The 17,611-nt window shown below is 44.9% G+C and overlaps 1 protein-coding gene across 1 annotated transcript in view; it reads left to right on the top strand.

The window, feature by feature from the left end:
- Positions 1-17,611, top strand: part of UNKL (unk like zinc finger) — a 1,575,372-nt gene that overhangs the window by 1,074,745 nt on the left and 483,016 nt on the right. The gene's annotated exons all lie outside the window — the stretch shown is intronic.

Here is a 17,611-nt window from a genome sequence, read left to right as displayed (position 1 = left end):
GTTCTGAACACCACTTGCATATGTAATGAATTTTGTGATCCCTAAAGCTGCTCTTCTAGTATCAGTGAGCTACCATAAAGTTGTGTGTATTAGTGAAGCAGCAATTAATAATTAATGGATGTTGGCAATCCGTTAAACTTGGAGAACTATTTTTAAAGGTAGCAGATAAAAAGGTGGGTTTGTCAAAAGCATAAACAGTCTGTTTTAGCTACACCACTGTGGCGTTGGGGGTGGCTAATAGCCGGGCGGTGTAGCTGTGCTGGGGATTCACGCTGCACCAAATCCACTAGATCCTGTAGAAAAATCGAAGAACTGCTGTTAACGGATTGTGGTAGCTATCCACATGAAGTGACCCTGGTTGTGTGGGGTGCGTCAGAGACTGGAGTATTTTGCAACAAGGTAGAGACATCCCAAGTTGGCCGCACGCTGTCAAGCATAGTCTTAACCACCGGAGTCAAAGAAAATTCTGGGGCCTGGAATGGTTTGGACGTGGCCAAGTTCCCCCTCTGGTACTCGTAGGGTGTGGGAGGAGCAGAGACAGCGGGGATGGCGGCTAGATCCCAGAGGAGCAGAGGACCAACGGCCGAGCAGGAAAGATTGCGCACAGCTGTGTTCACCTCCAACAGGCTGCCTAGAGTAACTGAGCAGCCACCAGGTGGCTGAAAGAAAATAACTGTGGAGGAATTGAGGAGAAGACTTTGGGACAGTTTGCTGAAGCAACTCAAAGTTGTAAGCAAGCTAAAATTAAGGTATATGCCAGACCCAAAGGTGCTGCTCATGACCTTGGCATACCATAGCTGCAGTCACAAGGGCATTCCCAGTAGATGCTAAAACAAACATAATTTGCAAAATGTTGCTGTAGGTGTAAATGTATCCCTTGCCCATCATGAGTTTCAGAAAAATAGAGAGAGGGTGGTAGGTACAGAAGCAAAAATGGTAGGATGCCAGAGGGAGGATATGGGGTCAGGTGAGATCACTGGTCTTTCCTGTGGAGAGTGCTAATCCCGAATATCCTTAAATGCTATGCTTGTGGTCACTTTTTTGACATTCAAAAGCTGCACCAGCATTAAAGTGGGCACTGCACAGATGATGAGCTTCCCTGATTTCATTGCCTGTGCAGATATTAAGAAATTCATTCTGGGCAGTTAAAATATCTCTCCCTGATCAGAAGGATATGCTTCTTTACTCAACAAAAATGAATGTTGTATAAGGAGCACACCCACATTTTGACAAAACCCCTGAAGAAGGGCAAGAATGGTTGGAGTAACAATTACCTTTGTCCTCCTACTGACAAGGCAAGCCAGTGTAACCAACAGGGAGATGTACAGCACTGATATGCTAAGGGAAGGCGCAGTCGGTTACTAGATAAACCAGACTGTGTGTCTGGTGTGGGACTGAGAATGTTTATTGCCACGTTTGACCTGTAATATGGTTCTTATCCAAAAGGCATAAACGAGCGGACTAGTTTGCCCGATGCAGATTAATACCTGTACTACAATTTCTTGCAGATTGTTAAGTAGGAACATTAGTTTCTTATGTCACATACCACGAAACTCGTCCTGTGGGGCCCTAATAATCCCTCAATCACATCAAGAAACCACAAAGACAAGAACCGTGCAGTGCTACAACCATGCACTTTGCCATTGGCTTTATACCAGCCTTGTCACTGAGCGAAGAGACAGTACTGCCAACTGGCCCAGAGCAGATCTCTGACTGGACAAAATTCTACTTTATTACATCTTCCCCTCTTGCCTCTTTTCTTCTCATGGTTTCCCCAGGCATTCATCTTTTACATGTCATATGCTTGGAGCTGATTCCTCATTCAGCTGGCTTGGCAGAATCAGTGTTCAGCCTTGAAACAGGAGCTGTATTAAAAACTGACCTGGCAAAAGCCTGCACAATACAAGGTGCCCGCTTGAGCATCTCTCAAGTCCATCACACAACCAATCACACTGATCTAGTCTTCGGACTTAACTGGACTCAATGATTCCATCACTGTAAATCAAACTGCACATGCCCTTCTTTCCAGTCACTACAGAGAACCTCCAGTTATCACACATGCACCTACACAACCACACCTCACCAGCCGCTTCCTTCTGTCTTTCCCATCTGAATTTGTGCATCTTCTTCTTCTTTGCACTTTCTTACTACCTTTTTCTGCCAATCACACTTATCCTATCTCCTCCTCAAGCTTATTCGAACTCCACCCTTCTCTGCCTTCATGTCAAAGGTCTGATAACACCCATGCAGGGTCACAATGCACTTAATTTCCGGACTCGGTTTAGGTGCCGTATGACCACTATGTTGGTGATGGGCGCAATATAAATACCTTCTAATATAACGTTTGTGGAGCAGAAGGGGAAATTACTTTGCTGCCATGACACACAGCTTTCATCTCACAATACTGATTCAAAGAAGCTCACCCGAACGCCAACCCCTCTTTTCCCCTGGATCATACATTCCCGGATGTAGACCGCACACGGGAATTCCGATGCCCTTGGGAAGGTGGGGAGACAAAACAAGGGAAGGTAAGGAGCTGGCTCTTCACAGGTTCCACATAGAGGAAAAAAAGGATAGAAATTAGATGCCAGCATAGAAAAGTAATGGCCAATAATAAAGTGGCTATATCAGAGAACTTACGTGGGAGAGTACTTGGGGGCATAGTTGCCCTGCTGACAACCACATGTCCCTTGTTGTGATACTAAATGGCAGAGAAAACCCCCAGCAGTCCAGGGCAAAACTGCTGATGGAATGCTGCATCCCTTAAGAGGAGTATGCAGGGTTCCTGGCAGGAGACATGCCGAGAATAAAGATGTCCCAAAAGCAGTTGAGTAGCGAGGCCACTAAATATGAAAGAATGTGCAGAAAGATTTGAGTGCGCTTATCAGACAAAGCAATTAGGCAGAACCCAAGGCAGTGTGATGGAGAACTATGGAGGCAGTTAGGAATTGTATGCAAGGGTGAGTGCTGTAAAGAAGGAATCAGTATAAGTAAAACCGCGGGGGCGGTTCGGCAAGGGTACGCATGGGTGAGCACCATAAGCAAGGAGGCGACTGCAGTAGGAAATGAAAGTTAAAGAGGAGCAAAGAGGGAAACCGGGAAAACCTCCAACCCGACAGATGGAAAGGAGAGGATGGTCCAACCCCTCGGCGTACAAAAAGGGCGGCACCCTGCCCACGTGAAGTGTGACTAGTCATTTTGTTTTGTCCAGCAGAAAAGGTTGTGAGAGAAGATCATAGATCTGAAAAATATCAGGTTGTTGGTGATTCAGTATGTGGGTTCCAAGCAAGTTCAATAAGTGCTTAGTACATAGGTCATACAATTTTGTCCTGCTGGGATCACCGTTGGTATCTTTAGACGGTAACTGTTTCAGCGTAAAGCAAATTGTTGTAAGGTTTACAAAGTCCTCACTATTGCGTAATTGACCGTGTCTGGATCCTAAAAGTGGTGACACCTAGGTAATAGTAAAGATTCTGATGGGGGTTTTCTGTTTCATTTATGGCATAGATGGTATATGAGGAAAGTTATTTATATAGGTTTATATATAGAGAGACAAATATTACAATTCTAGGAGGGATGGATATCACCCAGATATATGTTAGTAGTTACTGTGGGTTTAACCCTAGGTTACATTACAGAGGGCAATCCAGGTGTGGACTCCTTGCTCACTCTGCTTAGAGAGGCACAATTTGCTTCATTGATGAGGCACAACAAGCCCGAAACATGTGTCTGGGGTTGCTGTTCATTCTCTTGTTCAGTGGAACTTTGTATTTCGGTGATGCACTTCCCAGGTTAGTGGGACCAGACTGATATGCAAATAGATATTTCTCCTTTGTGAAAGGTACAGTGCACTGCCATGTGGTTGTAGACACGCCTGTGTACGAACCTTCTCGGTTCTAGTTGAGATGGACCTCCAAGGTAGGGGAAATATGTGTTGGAGTTATTTGGATATGAGCGTAATGACAGGAGACACTATGCCAAGTATTACAATGATTCGATGCATTCATGAGTGGGTGGGATGTTTTGAACAGGAATGACTGATGGATCAGACAATTATCAGTGACTCTTGTACTCTGGGTTTTCATGTGGAATGTAAGAGGCTCGAGTGGGATATACAAGCGACAAAACATTTGCATCTTTCTGCAGCAAGGAAATACACCACCATGCTGTAGAAAACCCATGTTGTTAGAGGGGACTGGTAGACATTAGAAAGGCTAGAGAGGGGGAGAGTGGTTGCTTGGCATTTTTTTTTATATGCCGGGGGAGTATTGTTCTGGGTGGCAGCCACGGTACCCCTGGATGCAATAAATACCACATGCTTATCAAGTAGAATTGTGTATACGTCCTTAAGAAGTTAAATGGTAAAGCTCAAAGCCTGTTAAACACATATACATCGGTTGTGCCTGACCGCAGTTTTTTTGCAGACGTTTGTGAGATACTATTTTGTTCAACATAGGATAAAGGGATCAATAAGGCACTATTAGACCAAGTGCAGCATCACGATAAGGAACTTATGAAGTTCGGAACGTTTCCAATTTTTGCCATTTGGCCTCTCACTTATCTTGTATCATGATAAGGCACACAACGTCTCTTGAATCCCTGGGAAAGTTTGATTATGGCCGGTATCTTATGCAAATACATAGAGAATGAGATAAGGCAGGTTGGATTATGGCTTGAACAGAGGAGGACCAGGGTTAATTACAACACTCTGTTAGCCGGGAGATCCCATGGTATATGGACAAACTAAAATCAATGTGGTATTCTATGGTTATTATCAACAATTGTATGCTCACGTTTGTCCAGTAGGCTCTGAGCAAATTGAGGAATACTCTCACTTCCTTTTCAGGATCCATAAGGGTAGAATTGCGCATACCCATCAATTTGCAATATAGTTTGGTGAGGCAAGTGCGCTGTAAGTGCACAGCAGTTAAGCAGCATATTTTGCTTTCTACTGCTGTTTTGGAGACTCTGCATGGAGCGATTTCCATCACTTCATCAGAGAGCAATTGGAAAACCTGGACATTCTGCATTCTGCTGGTTTGGCCTAGAAGTGTTGGTTCCGCGTCTGAAACTGGATTTGGGCTACACTTCAAAAACTGGCTGGAGTGCGAAAAGCGCACGAGGCAAGTGTGCTGTAAGTGCACAGCAGTTTGGCAGTGCAGCAGTGGATCTGCTTTCTCGGCAAGTATGTGTGTGACTATTTCTTAGTGAGTACCTACTTGCTGTGTTAAGGTACCGTGAGTGGTGTGTCCGTGAATTGGTGGTTAAACTTCCAACTATGGCAAGCACGTTGCACTATGTACTATGCAGCCAAACCAGTTAAAAGTTGAACACTGGCAATGAAAGACGTTTCGGAGTAGATCCTCCAATGGTACAAGAAAAGGGCAGGCCAAGAATTGTGAGGAACTCATAGTGACAACAAGTAAGACAGACACAAGTGATCACAGTTCAAGGGTGTTTATTGAACAATTAAATGCTGTATGCAGGTTGGAAAAACGCCTAATATAAACCTAAATCTAAGATGGGAGCAAGTGTCGAACATCAAATGAAAACTAAGGCAGTCCTATTGGTGTTGTGTCAAATCAAAGGGGCCTATACTAAGAAACCTATTGCCAAACCTCACAACTAATACATAAAGGGGTGTGTTATAGATCTCAAGAAAAGAAAGGCGTGTTCTCAAATAACATGTCAGGATGCGGTAGCCCCCCACGTTTTGAGCACAGGCTAAGGTTGGAGCTTGGAGCACAGCAAGTCTCAGGCTTCTCTAGCATGAGACGACAGTTCTATTGGCTGTTCTAGGGACCATCAACGGCCAAGTCTCCTTTCCTCTGAAAGTCTCTTGCCTTCGGGCCTAAAGTGTTTCAAATAACAAAACCAAAAGTTCCTTTTTTCAATAGTATTTCTTTTGCGTCTCTTATTCTTTTCTGATTAAACTTTGGGTGATAGCTTGACTCCTTGGATCTCCCTGGTTCAGACTCGGACCTCTCTCGACTGCCGGCCCTTGGGTGACGGCTTCACCCCTGTATCTCCCTCGTCTGGCCTCAGACCCTTCACTGTGCTTTCTACTGGTTTCAGATGTTTGCGGGAGTCGTGTCCTTTTCTTATTTACTATACGGGATTCACTTCCCTTGCTTTCATGTCAATTCACAAATGAAAGCATTTTGAATGTGAGGCTTTTGCTCGACCCTCACGCATGACCACTTTGTGTTCCTTTGGTGAACTTCCTATGGGCTTCTAGTTTCTATAGTTCTTACCTGGCGAGGAGTAACCAGCACTTCCTGAGTTAGCACCCACGTGGTGCCGGTTTCCCCTTTCAGCTGGTCTCCCCTTAACTAGCTTTTACAATTCAAGTTTCTGGGGTTCAGCATTTTTAAGCTCATCTGAACACTGTGCTGTTTTATCCGAATAGTTGGGGATAAACCTACAGTAATATCCTATTAACCCAAGGAAAGTTCTCAGGCCTCTTTTGTTCTTGGGAGTTGGAGTATCCAAGATGGCTTTCACTTTTTCATGTTGGGGCTGTGCCGTTCCCTACGAAGAAGCCAAGATATTTCACGGCGGATTAGGCTAATCTGCATTTAGCTGGATTTGCTGTTAGACAAGCATTTCTTAGGACTTTCATGATGGTATAAAGATGGAAAAGATGGTCTTCCTAGGTCTTGCTATAAATGACAATATTGTCAATGTAAGCCCCACAAAAGACAGAATAGGGCTGTAGGATGTTATCCATAAGACGTTGGAACGTGGCTGGAGCACCGTGTAGGCTGAAAGGGAGAACTTTAAACTGGAATAACCCTAGGGGTGTTGAAAATGCAGTTTTTTCCTTATCTGGCCCATATACAGGGACTTGCCAGTAACATTTTGTTAAATCTAGGGTAGATGTATAGGTGGCTGTTCCAAGTTTATCAATTAGGTCATCGATTTGTGGCATGGGGTAGGCTTCGAATTCCGATATGGCATTGACTTGACGGAAGTCGATGCAGAATCTCCAGGACCAATCGGGTTTAGTGACTAACACGACGGAGAGGACCATGGACTTGAGGAAGGTTCGATGATATTAGCTTTCAACATTTTGTTGACTTACTCGATCAATACATGTTTACGCGCCTCTGGTAGACGATTAGGGTTCAGGTGAACTAATTGGCCTTTAGGTGTTCGAATGTAATGATGTTTACCTTTTACTCTTCCTGTTGTTTCTAAGAATACATCAGGGAAGGTACATTTTACATCCTTTAGATCTTCTCGTTATTGGTTAGATAACTCGGGTGGAATTAAGTCAAAGTTATCTATGTCTTCGGGAACCATGCAGATTAGAACTTTGGCATGGGTGGCTGATGGGTTTTCTTTCCACTATTTTAGGAGGTTAATGTGATATAAGTGGAGTTTCTTTTTTCAGTCTGGCTGGGCTATCCTACACGTACACGTTCCCATTCTTTCTATTATCTCATAAGGTCCGTGCCACTAGGAGACAAGTTTGTTTTCTGAGGTGGGAAAGAGGACTATTACTTTCTGTCCAATAGAAAAAGATCTTAAATTTACCCTTTTGTCATAACAGGCCTTTTGCTGGCTTTGGGCCTTTCCCATGTGAGTACAAACTAAGTCCCAAACTAATTTCATGTGTTCTCATATTCAAGTGGTGGTTTGAGATATTGTAATGGGGGCCTCCTCGCGTTCTTCACAGGTTTCCCAGAGCATGTCCTGGACATCTCTTGATTCCCTTCCATAGAGTAGCTCAAAGGGAGAGAAACCTTTGGAAGCTTGGGGGGTGACAGAGGGGGTGTTTCTCACAGCAAATAGTCCCCATGAGATCATTCAGTCCCAGTCCTTCCCATCCTTGTCTACCAATTTTCGTAGAATTACTTTCAGGGTCTTATTGAATCTTTCTACTAGACCATCGGCTTGGGGATGATACACAGAAGTTTGCAAGGTGGTAATATGGAGTAGCTCTTTGACTTCAGCCATAAGCTTACTGATAAAATGTGAACCCTGATCGGTTAGTATTTCTTTGGGGATGCCAACCCTAGAGAAATAAGGTAGAAGATGTTTCAGGATTTGCTGAGTAGTATTATTTCGCTTTGGAAATGCCTCGGGTATGGGGTCGCATAATCCACGATCACCAGGACATTCTGTTACCTAATTTAGATGTTTCCAGAGGTCCTATTATGTCCATGCCAATTCGTGAGAAGGGGACTTCTATAATTGGCAACATGTTCGGAGGGACAGGTAATGGAACTTGTGGGTTGGTTTTTTGACGTATCTCACAGGTTTGTATGATGTTTTGATGTTGACGTGGATACCCAGCCAGTAAAACTTTCCACTAATATGCACCTGGGTTTTAGCTTGGCCCACATCCTGTGAGATGGGAATGTGCAATCTCTAGCACAACCTTTCAATTACTTTTAGGTATTACCAGTTGAGTTTTTGTCAACCCTTCAGGGAAGGTTTCTTTTCTGTAAAGGAACCCTAGTTTTAAGAAGGGACTTCCCTTCTCTAGGCCTTCTTCTTCAGGAATTGCTTGTAAAAAAGCTTCAGCGAGAGCTGGATCATTTCGCTGTGCAAAGGCTAGGTAGGGATAGATGGTGGGTTCCTCTATTTTCCTTTCTTCGATGGCAGGGGATTTATCAGCTTCTCCAAAGCCTAGGTTACCTCTGTCTGTTTCGTCTGGTTCACTTTCTTGGAAGTGAGGGAATTGAGCTCTCTCCAAGGTTCCCTGTGCAATTTTGTCTCCCCGACGTACCTCAAAAGGGACACTTTGCCATGATTCTGTTAGAGAACCTTCACGTCTCCTCGGAAGTCAGGATCAACTACAATGAAATGCTGTATGCAGGTTGGAAAAACCACCTAATGTAAACCTAAATCTAAGATGGGAGCAAGCTGAAGTCCTAGTGGTGTTGTGTCAAATCAAAGGGGCCTATACTAAGAAACCTATTGCCAAACCTCACAACTAATACATAAAGGGCTGTGGGCTAGTTCTCAAGAAAAGAAAGGAGTGTTCTCAAATAAAATGTCAGGATGCAGTAGCCTGGGCCTCTTTCCCCCACATTTTGAGCATGGGGTAAGGTTGAGGCTTTGAGCACAGCAAGCCTCAGGCTTCTCCAGCACGAGACTACAGTTCTACTGGCTGTTCTCAGGAACATCGATGGACAAGTCTCGTTTCCTCTGAAAGTCTCTTGCCTTCGGGCTTGAGGTGTTTCAAATAACAAAACCAAAAGTTCCTTTAACAAATGAAAGTTCCTTTCCAACGTTCAAAGAGGTTGACGTTTTCACCCCTGGGTCCTCCACTTCTGGGCTGACCCTTTTTCAATAGTATTTCTTTTGCGTCTCTTATTCTTTTCTCATTAAACTTTGGGTGATAGCTTAACTCCTTGCATCTCCCTGGTTCGGGCTCGGACCTCTCTCGACTGCGAGCCCTTCGGTGATGGCTTCACCCCTGGATCTTCCTCGTCCAGGCTCTGACCCATCTCTGTGCTTTCTACTGGTTTCAAATGTTTGCGGGAGTCACATCCCTTTTCTTATTTACTATACGGGATTCACTTCCCTTGCATTCATGTCAATTCACAAATCCAAGTCTTTTGAATGTACTGGGCTTTTGCTCGACCCTCATGTATGACCACTTTGAGTTCCTTTGGCGGCCTTCCTATGGCCTTCTGGTTTCTGTAGTTCTTTCTTAGCGGGGAGTAACCAGTGCTTCCTGAGTTAGAACCCATGTGGTGCCAGTTTCCCTCTTGAGCTGGTCTCCACTTAACTAGCTTTTTCAGTTCAATCACAGTTCAATGAAATATGTTCAAACTTGCCACTCTGCCATTTTCACTCAACAAAGCTCGGTTCTTATCTGTTCTCCCTTCTCGAATCACTGTCTGCGCTTAACCGGAGCGCTGTAGCTTCTGTGGAGTCGAGGCCAGTAGCACGGGCGCGGAAGCCTCCTCTGCTCCACCTTATCAACATAGTATGACCCTGCGTACCGTTGACATTTGCAGCATGACACTGAGGCTATTGTCTGCGGCCTTAGATTCCTCTCGACGAAGGTTCTGTGGTTCTGGGATGATAAGGGCAAGGTCACTTCTCTCCTCGCCACCCTCTTGCTTCCCGTTGCCTTTCTCCTTCTTTTGAACTGTCGCGTTTCCTCTTACTGTCTGCCATGCTCGCCTTTGTTGCCTGTCCCGCCTTGCTCGTACTGTGCTCTCTTGCTTCACCTTTTATCCCTGTGGGGAAGGGAAACTGCCGTAAGATGTGTGTGATTCTGATTAATTGCTGACTTTGCCTGATCCTTGTATTGGTACTTGTCAGGTAAACGGTTCTAGTGTTAGTCCGTTGTCCTTTGTGTTGTGCAAAAGTGTTTGTGTGGAAAATGGGGGTTTGGGTGGGTGGGGGGGGCAGTGGTTTGGAATGTCCTACATAAGAGGATGGGGAAATGGTGTTAAATTAAAGGAAAGGGGATACCACGTCCCACTCATCTGTGTCCCATTCCCAGAGGACCCTCCCCACCCAGGTGATCCTCCCTCGCTGGTCCACCCCCAGGAACTGGATCCTATAGCAATGGCCGTGTCCTGGCCACCTGGATGACAGATCCCGGGGGACTAGCCAGTGAGACACATTCAGGTTTCTCACAGAATGGATGGAGGTTTTTCAGAGGAAACCCTGGTTTCTGAACTCATACATAACCTGGGGGACCCACAATCCCCAGCGGATTCTGGGGAATAGTCACGGGTCCATTTCTCTTCAGGATGCAGGCAAACAAGACCTAGAACCTCAAATCAGGAGAAAGTGGATATGACCCCTGCGAGCTTAGCAACCCTGATTGTAGGGATTAAAATAACTGACTTTTTCCCCTGTGCTGGTACACATACTGAAATTAGGTTGATCAATTCTATCTGTGCAATTGTCTGTAATGTTCATTTGCATGTGAATGACTGCAGTATGATTGAGTTTGTCGAGAATACAGACCCGGACTTGGTTAAAGGTGATGGTGTAGAGGCTATGGGAGAATGTATCAGTTATTTGGTGCCACAAATGAATGAAGCCTCTGGTGGTGTCACCTACTGAGTTAACCAATTTAATTGAAAATGATTGTTCAGGGTCTGTGGAGGATTCTGAATTATGTGACGGGGGCTCAATGCATCACACGTTGCGTGATGTTGATGAACAATCTGGCTCACTTCCCCCACCATCTCAGCACTAAATGTGGTATTGAGTTCCTTTGTCGATTTGTATGATAACATTTGCGGGAAGTGAAAGCCCACACAATACTACTGAGTGAAATCAGTTTGAAATTTGAGTTATATGCCAAAGGTTTCAATCCCCCCATTTCAAAGCCTATAACTCACTCTGTGTTTTCGCCACATATTCAGCAAGATGTTGGAATGGGTGAGACAAGGTCTAGTAAAAAACCTTCTGGACTCTCTAGTGGAGATGGGGGGAATTGAGTAAAGATCGGGGCAGTGCACGGATTGAAAATTGTCTCAGGGTATTGACACGGATTTGGAGATCACAAGTGCAACAGTTCCCTCAGTGGAAGATCCTCGAAGGTACCTCAGGGTGTTTGTTTAAGGTGGCAAAGAAATTAGGTGGTAAAAGGCAAAGTAAAAAAGCCAAGAAGGACAGGTATAAAAGCAACTCATCCAGAATATTTCTGAGGAATTGTGGACACTTTAGATCGGAGAACCACATGGGAGACCAAAAAAAGGACAAGCTGCAATTAATTGCAACGTGGGGTTGGTGGATGAAAGTGTTCCTATAGCAGAGAATGTTGCTGTTTCATCTGATGAGGAAGGTCGAATTGATGCTGCTAATTGTAGATCTGTAAATACGGCAGTCCAGACAGCGGTTCTACCAGCATTTGAGGAGGGGCTTCGAAAAGTGTCTGAGCCACATAGAAGTATGTTACCCCTCCAACACGCTGGTGATCTTTCGAACCCATGTATAGTGACCCATAAGAAACCTGTTTTTTGCCCCTGAGAGGGAAAGTGTGATAGAAGTAAATGGCCCTAATGTGAATAATCCTAAATCCATTAAAATTTGCTGAAGAAACTTTACTGGCTCTTAATTTCGAAGCTTGGGATGATTGGTGTGAGAGGGGCACATGTGCTGTACGGTCCGTATAGAGGGGAGGCTATCGCCCACACCAAACAGGACTGAGGCAAGAGACTGTGTGGCCAACAGTTATCAATGAAGGAGGGGCAGAGAAGATCCCGCATAATGTCCTTAGGTGTGCTTTTAGTATGGATAGTGACATGCAGGCCGGAAAAGAAAATGAAGATATATCGATTTTTAGGCCGAACGTGTTGCCTACAAACGTGCATGAGCAAGCACATTTATTAAAGAATAAAGTAAGGATATACAGCCTGGTGAATAAGTGCCTATTTGTCTAAATAGAGCTAGTATGTTGACAAGTTTCTCAGAAATACCTTGCCTTGGGGCTCTATCTGCACCTGATATTGACTGGGTTGAATTAACTGATCAGGTCAAAACAGATAGATGCATTTTCCATTTTGGATCCAGAATTGTTTGGGACTTGGTTTTGAATGAAAAAAACATGTTTTCCAAATTGGGTTTTGCGGTTTTTGAAGAGGAAAGGTTCCAATTAGAACAAATTGAAAGAGGATACCTACTACATGGAATACCAGATCTAGCTCTATCAGTACATTTAGTGCATGACCCTACATGAGTAGTTGCATTTGCTAATACTAGGGGTATTAGTGGAAACAATGAAGTCGACTGGACTTGGATGGCCAATGCATTAAATAGAAAGGAGAATAACTATGAAATATTTTTAAATACAAATCTTTTGTCTAGATTCCCAGTTGAAAATTGTTTTTGGAACTCCAGGGGGAATACACATTTGTTTACAAATGAGGAAGCAGTGAACATATTGAAGCAAGCTGGTTGTGACCTTATACAGGAAACATGGTTGACTGAATGTCCCATGCTGGAAGACTACCAGGTCTATATTGAGGAAGCGAGACCTGGTAAGGTTGGCTAGCATGCTGGGGGATTACTGACCGCAATAAGATCCTGTCAGGGACTAACCGTTACTAAAATGTCCTCCCTCCATATGGTAGTTTAGCGGTGGAACTGTGTTTAGGGAAACCATGTGATTTTAGTTATCTTTTATTGGTGAATGTTTACTGGCATATGGGGATGTGTGATTTGGATACGTTTCTGAGTATCGTGAGTGAGCTATTGATAAACTGGAAATGTGATCATGTAGATGGAAGGGGTAATCCTAGCGGATGATCTTACTTGCTCTTGTGTGGAATTAGATACAGAGGTCGACATTTGGAATGGGACATTACAAAACACTGGTACAAGGACTAAGGAGAAGAGGGGAAAGAAATGGATGATTGGTCTCAGCTCGGTTGGATTGCATATGTTGAATGGGAAAGTGCAGGGGTTGGGGGGTTCCAGGCATCCTATGTGGCATCGTGGGACCAGTGAATCTGCGTCTATTATTTAATTTTTTTGTCAACTTCTCACTATTTTGTGTCTAAGATTATTATTAGGTATTGGTGGGGTGACCATGTTGAGTGCATATTTTGGATCATGTATGGGCAAGGCAATGCCTAGGGACCCAATGGGTATAACGGTTAACCCCGGAAATAATAGGGTTTTCTGGAGGGCAGTGGACATTAGGCGTTTTATTAATAGTTATAATATGATACAATCAACCTCTTGAGAGTGGAAATTAAAGACATTAGATGCCTGTGTTGGGAATATACTGCAAACATCCCCAGAACAGGATATATATTGCACTCCAACGCGTCTGACGGCACATTAGCTGGTGAAAAAGTGCTATGCACTCCGTAGTTAAGAAAATTAAGAAGTCTGGTTTGTCAAAAGCTGAGAAATTGGTTAGGATTTAAAAAACAAAACAGAAATATAAGAACTTTAGTAGACCGCACAGGGCTAAACTACTAAAATTATGCTGCATTTTTTGTTGGGTATTTTGAAAAATAGGGATTTGACTTTTTGGGAAGTAAATGCCCAGGAAGGCTGTCAGTCGAAGAAACAGCTAAACACTGTACCAAAGGATAAATGGGTGTTGCATTTTGAAAATCTGTACTCCCTAAAGGGTGAAATCACAGAAATGGTATTGAGGTGTGCTAAGGGCACTGAGGAAAGCTGGTGCCTTATTTGCGATCAAGAAATAGTCACAGATTTAATTGAACAAAGTAGCTACTGCCGCGTATCTGGCCCTAGCAAGCTAAGAAAATAAAATACTTAGAGGACCATTAGTTTGGGCAAGCTGACTAACCATATTAAGTAGGAGTATAGTCACCCCAGAGCACTTCTTGAGTCATGGAGGACCTAATTGTTGTGCCTATTTTTAGAAGTGACACAAAGACAGACACCAGGAACTACCGTCCGATCAGACTAATGGACGCAGATAGCAAAGTCTTTGCGTCCCTTTTACTACATTTGAAAGAGTGGGCTAACATTACTTATTTGAAAATCTGTTTATTGGTAAATATGCACATACATTTCCAACACCACAGTAGAAATCGTATCCCCTACGGAACATGAACAGCATCGGCCAATACAGAACTCAGACGATAAAAAAAAAAAAATGAACTACACAAAAGGAAACCAAAACAAGGCATCCAACATTGCATACCACACAATGTCAAAACAAGAGCCGGTACACAGCAGAAATGCGCCATCTCTCGGCGTACACCCATGGGGGGCAGAGTCAATTTAGTCTCCCAAGTCCCCATGACAACCTCTATTATGACCACATCAAGACACATGCATCTGTGTGAAGTGATACCCAGGTGCTCATGGGAGCCAGGAGGAGCCCGTTCCAAGCCGTCACGTTCTCAGTGGGTTCCCTGATGCCGTCCCTCATGGCCCTGTTCCAAGCTGAGTTTCTTGGAGTCTCTGCTATGCTACAAGACTTAATCACTGCACCAGCTGTGATATTGTGCCCCCCCTTTCTGTTTCCATGCCATTGCTACTCTTCTTTTAGCTAAAAGACAAGCCAGGTCCATGAACTTGGCCACATTTCTATATGTATCTGTCCGGTTATAAGCACCCAACAAGCATTCTACCAGAGACCACTGAAAACGGGTAACTCCACCTTTAACACATGCCAGTTCCACTTGGTGCCAAAACGCCCGCATCTGCACACAATCCCAAAAGCAATGGATAATATCCGCCCCATCAGTGCCACACCAAGGGCAAGTAGTTGTCACAGAGGAAATAAATTGAGCTGAAGAAGGCAAAATCTTGCATTGTGGGACACACTGAGGGTCACTCAGCTCCTGACCTATATCCACTTTCCACTGCATTCTCAATTTCGTGCCCTGCTCATATGACGCACATAGCAGTACCCAAACAGCCGGGACACAAGCTGGCAGCCGTCATCCATTTTGTAAACAGCGTCAGCACAGCAGGCTCCGATTCCCCAGGCCAACCCATCCACTTGCATTTTGCAACCATAACTAGCTTAAGGTATCAGGAATTGGCCTTTGGGGAGCCCCTCCGTCCATGTCCGGTCCTAAAACACCCCATCCTTGTACATGCCCCTCCATGAAGTAAGCCCTACCATCTGGCAACCGCCAACTCGCCCACCTCTGAACATGCATCTGCTGTCATTGGCACATGCCATGTCCACGGGTTGTTCTGCCTTAGTACCCTCACCGACGTCTCCCACACCTGCTGCCCCAATCTAACCAAGAGTGACACTAGTCATGAGCAGCAGTTCATGACCAATAGGGCTTCCTTTAGCAGAGTGGGGAGTAGCATGTTATGCAGCATTTTAACCTCCATTCTTTATCTGAAAGCCAGCCAGCAAAATATTGAAGATGTGCAGCAAGGTAGTAAAGCTCTAGCTTTGGCAGCTGCATGCCTTCTTCCTTGTACGCCATGCAAGCGGTGGTCAGGGCTATTTTCGGCCTTCTGTGTCCCCATAGAAAACCCCTAAGCATGGAATCTAGGCATTGGAGAAAGCCAGCCACAATATGGCAGTGCACATTTGCAAAATTATAGAGTAGACGTGGCAGAACAACCATTTTAACCAGTGCTATCCAGCCCATTAACGACAATTGCAGTTTCCCCCCAAAAGTCATGGACCACCTCACCCCGTCAATCGCTTTAACTGTATTCCTGGTATGCATGCTCTCCGGCGTGTGCGCAATATGCATACCCAAATATTTAAATGTATGCACCTCCCAATGCAATCCCAAATCAGGTAGGTCACAAATGTCACACTGCTGCAATCCGGCTAAGGGGAAGAGGCATGATTTCTGTCTGCTAAAGGAGTTCCTTGTCAGCAGGCAAAGTTGTCCAGAACCTCCAGGATCATGGGTAGGTTATGTGCAGGCTCACACAAGTACAGGAGAACGTCATCAGCGTATAAGGAGATGACGTGCTGAGATCCTCCCACCCCAATACCGGCTTCAGAAAATGTGTATTGCAGAAAACAGCCAGCGGCTCCAGTGCCAGTATATAAAGCATGGGTGACAGCGGGCATCCATGCCGTGTGCCTCTTTGTATGTCCCATGACCCAGACACCAGTTTCCCCATGCTAACCCTAGCCACTGGAGCCGAATGCAACAGCATGACCCACTGAATAAATCCTTCGCCAATCTCAAAGCCCTGCAGCGTACATCCATTCCCTACAAACTGAACCGAAAGCTTTCATTGCATCTAAGGATGTTATTGCATTCGGAGCTTCCTGAGAGTTATTCTGGTCCATCAAGTGCTGTAATCGACAGAGATTCATGGAGGTACTCTGTCCGTGCACGAATCCTGTTTGGTCCTCATGTATTAGGATACATGTAACCCTTGCTAGCAACCCTGTCAGTATTTTGATGTCCTGGTTTAACATCGCCAGGGGTTGATGGGACTCGCACAGATCTGTCTGCATCCCAGCTTTCAATATGGGAACTATTAAAATTTCTTGCATGCTCTGTGGGAGCGATTCTCCTTCATATGCCTCTTCATACACTTTGAGCAGGAGAGGGGCGAGAGTAGAGCTAAATGCCTTATAGAATTCAGAGGGAGTCCCTCGCCCCCCCACCCCTGGCATCTTCCCAGTTGGGAGGGACGCAATCACCCCACCTATCTCCTCCTCTGTTATTGGCAGTTCAAGTGCAGCAGCTTGTTCAGCAGTTAGCTGCAGTAGCGTAATCTGGGCGAGCGCAGAGCCCAGCTCCACCGGGTCTACCAGCTTCTCGTGCGGGTACAATTTACTATAAAACCTACCAATAGTGTCATTTATCTCTGCCTGTAACTGCCATGAGGTGCCACACTCATCCCGTATCAGCTTGATCGCCCGTCGAGGCTGCTCAGTTTTGCACAGCCATGCCAATGATCACCCCGATTTGTCCCCCTCGCCATGCATATGTTCTGTGTATACTTTGGGATCGAACCTCCAGAGTCTCTCCCATGCTTCCACACACTGAGTCCACAGTAGCAGAAGCTCTGCTTCAGCAGAGGGGTCCGGAATCCTGTCTGACTCTATAGTTTGGATTCTATCCTCCATTAGCCCCAGAGCTTCCCACAGCAACCTCCTAATGCCACCTGCTCCAGCAATCACTTCCCCGTCACCACCTTCAATGTTTCCCAAACTGTTCCCCATTGATCCACATTGCCCACGTTAGATTCTCAAAAA

Source organism: Ambystoma mexicanum, chromosome 2q (genome assembly GCF_040938575.1).
Source record: "Ambystoma mexicanum isolate Mex_15411 chromosome 2q, UKY_AmexF1_1, whole genome shotgun sequence".
Classification (NCBI taxonomy): Eukaryota; Metazoa; Chordata; class Amphibia; order Caudata; family Ambystomatidae; genus Ambystoma; species Ambystoma mexicanum.
This window is presented reverse-complemented; position numbering and strand designations above follow the sequence as displayed.